This window comes from Chelmon rostratus, chromosome 6 (assembly GCF_017976325.1).
Source record: "Chelmon rostratus isolate fCheRos1 chromosome 6, fCheRos1.pri, whole genome shotgun sequence".
Taxonomy (NCBI): domain Eukaryota; kingdom Metazoa; phylum Chordata; class Actinopteri; order Chaetodontiformes; family Chaetodontidae; genus Chelmon; species Chelmon rostratus.
The window spans coordinates 28,104,994-28,108,080 of record NC_055663.1 but is presented as its reverse complement, the minus strand read 5'-3'; positions in this window follow the sequence as shown (position 1 = coordinate 28,108,080).

Here is a 3,087-nt window from a genome sequence, read left to right as displayed (position 1 = left end):
GCTCTCCGTGAGGACTGTGACGTTTTTCCCAAGAAGAAAGCGATTGATTGACAGACAGTTAATCAGCAACTATTTCTCAATGAACCACTGAAGCAGAACTATCACATGAGTCCAGCTTCTTAACTGTTTAGATTAGATGATTTTCTTTCTTACATGATGCGAAATTGGTCATTTTGGGGGTTTGAGTGTTTTTTATTATTATTTGGACAATTTCTTGACTTTTTCTTTTTCTTTCTTTCTTTGTTTCGGGCAGTGATGAACTGAATGTTTCGCAGAACTCGAGACTGTTCTTAACTTCAGAGCTGCAACAAAAGTCTGTTTATCTCTACTTTTATTTAAAAAAGAAACTTCCATCACTTTCACTTCCATAAGAATCAGCTTAACACGTCACAGTGAAGGCTCTGAAGGTGCAGCTGTGGACCAGCAGGCTGAGGCTGTGGCTGAAGCTGAGTCTGAGGCTCAGACTGAAGCTGAGTCTGAGTCTGAGGCTCAGACTGAATCTGAGTCTGAGGCTCAGACTGAAACTGAGGCTGAAGCTGAGGCTGAGGCTCAGACTGAAGCTGAGGCTCAGACTGAGGCTGAGTCTGAGGCTCAGACTGAAGCTGAGGCTCAGACTGAGGCTGAGTCTGAGGCTGAGTCTGAGGCTCAGACTGAAGCTGAGTGTGAGTCTGAGGCTCAGACTGAAGCTGAGGCTGAGGCTCAGACTGAAGCTGAGGCTCAGACTGAGGCTGAGTCTGAGGCTCAGACTGAAGCTGAGTCTGAGTCTTAGCCTCAGCTTCAGTATGAGGCTCAGACTGAAGCGGAGGTTGAGGCTGAAGCTGAGTCTGAGCTTTTGCAGCACGTATATCAGGATGAAGGTCGGACATTTCCTGTCGTTTATTCACATTAAAACATCATCGTTCCTCGCCGTCGGTGGAGAGAGAACAAAGCGAGTGAACGCGAGATAAAACTTTATTTTCTGATTGTTTCATGTCAGAAGTAAAACATTCATCAGACTGTGGAGACGCACCGAGACGACAGGAAATACAAGCTAACGTCAGTCTACGCTGGTTCAGCACTTCCTGGAACCTTCTGGTCAGAAAGAGGTTTTAGAGAAACCTGAACTGGCCAAAAGGTCGGTGACGGTGATCAAACCTCTGACATCATCATTTTCAATTGATCGTTGGCCGAGTTGTAACGTTTTGATCACATGTCACCTCACTGACAGTTACTTCCTGCTCGTCACTCGATGGTTGATCATCAAACCGTAACGATGCGTTCTGGGAGACCTGGAACCTGGAGGTCTGAGGTCTGCAGTGCGTTTAGTCTGAGAGAGTTGGTCCATGTCCTGAAGGGGGACGGGAAGGCTTCCCTCCCTCCCGCTCTGGGTTCCCAGTGCAGACTTTAACAATGGCCTCCACGCATGACTGAGCCATCAGAGCGCTGCCGGACTTTCTCTTCTTCTGCTGCTTGTTTGTCACCAGAGAGCCTCGAACGCTCGAACGCTCGGTTCTGACGCGAAACTCAGCAGAACCTCGTGAACTAAAGAGATCTTAAACCAAGTGCTGCAGTCCAGGATCTTTGTGACAAGGTCGAGTAATGATTGGAGCTTTGTGTAGCCAATGAAATTCAGGAAACAAGGCCGTGAGTCGTTCAGTCAAATCAAGAAGTGCAAATAAGGCAATGAATCAGGGTTTATGATCATAAATACAGCAAACAGTGTCAACAGGAGCATATATAGCCGAAATATAAGTACAGATATTTATGGAGAGCAATGTGTAGTAAATTGGCTTTTTAGAGAGATAAGACTGTTAGAGAAGCTCTTCAGAACACACAAGTGGGGGGTGGGGGGTGCAAATGGTATTGGAAGGTGCAAATAAGAACAATGTAATTGTGCAAATAGGTAACAATAAAAATAATTTTTAAAAAAAGGTATCTTATGTACAGGTTTTATTGGGACGAGTTTCAGGTGTCATGCTTTGGTCTCGCTGTGTTTTCCGGCGGATCTGGACCAGACGTCTCATGTGGAAGCTCCTCGGGTGGCTGTGCTCGGTTCCTCTCAGCCAGCAGCACTAACACTCACTCTGATCCGTCTTTGAATGAGTTACATTGTCAAAGCTGTCGGCAGCACAAACAGAAAAGAAGAAACACTTTGTTTTAGAATATGTAGAACATTTACACGTTTGATCTACTTGTACTCGACTTCAGCATTTCCATTTTACAAACTAATATACTTTTACTTTATACTTTACAGAATATGTATTTTAGAGCTTAAGTTACACTTTAAAGACTTTCGTATAAAACATATCAATGTGAATGTGATGCGTTAAAGAGCGTGAACGCGTTACATGAACGAGCATCAGCTCGTCATTAAAAACAATAACACAGTAGTACATGAAGAATACTTGAAGTTTGCTGTGCTGATGGTACTTCAGTCGAGTGCTGAATGGAGGACTTTTACTTGTGATGCAGTATTTTCAGTCTGTTGTTGGTACTTTTACTGAAGTAAAACATGTTGATATTTGCACACAGCAGGAAGTCAGTGCAGTTAAACACTGTGACTGAGTGAACTTTGCTCCAGTCTCCATCACACACCTGCAGCACACCTGCACACCTGTACACCTGCACACCTGCAGCACACCTGCACACCTGCAGCACACCTGCACACCTGTACACCTGCACACTGTGATTCAACTGTTTGAGTTTCAGCAGCCACAGTTTGAGTAAATATTAGCTCTCACAGTCTGTACCCACACACACACACACACACACACACACACACACACACACACACACACACACACATTTTATGCTAATGAGCTGAGCTTGCTTTGTTCCTCAGGGTATGGACTAAAGCAGGCATCTCAAACCGGTTCCATAAAGGGCCGCGTGGCTGCAGGTTTTCATTCCAACCCAGGAGGAGCACATCAGGCCAACCAATCAACATCAAGGGATCACTTAGTTATCAGCTGAAGACTGAGATCAGCTGATTAATTGATTCCAACCAGGTGTGCTCCTCCTTGGTTGGAATGAAAACTTGCAGCCACGCGGCCCTTTATGGAACCGGTTTGAGATGCCTGGACTAAAGCTTGTGATGTCACTGTGAGG